We start from the raw sequence: 454 nt of genomic DNA, 5'->3' as shown, positions 1-454 counted from the left end.
AATTAAGGGACTTCGTCATTTGGAACATGTCTTGGAGGGTGTTTTTTTGTCCTTGGTCTCTTCCTGTGTTGATGCTTCTTGGATGACAGTGAGGTTAGCAGTTGAGCTCTACCGTGCCCCTTTCATGGTCATGTGACCATGGACCGAAACCTATGAAACCATGAACCAAAATAAGTTTGTTTACTATGTGAGTTGCTAGGCAATGTGCAAGAGTGATGAATGGGATTAACATGAAAGTGGCCAAAAATGATGCTGACCACACAAGGTCAGCTCCGGATTTGATGTAGGAGGACACATGATTTAACCCTTTAAACTCTTTGTCTGGAGGCTGCACGCTAAGAGAAGACCCAATGTTTCCCAAGTGGTTTTATCCAGACGATTCTTCCAATGTATCTGTCGTCTTAGCAAATCAAGAACCTCCTGCTTCCCGCTCTGGTCCTTCTCCTGACTTCAC

Source organism: Rattus norvegicus, chromosome 11, assembly GCF_036323735.1.
Source record: "Rattus norvegicus strain BN/NHsdMcwi chromosome 11, GRCr8, whole genome shotgun sequence".
NCBI lineage: Eukaryota > Metazoa > Chordata > Mammalia > Rodentia > Muridae > Rattus > Rattus norvegicus.
This window is presented reverse-complemented; position numbering follows the sequence as displayed.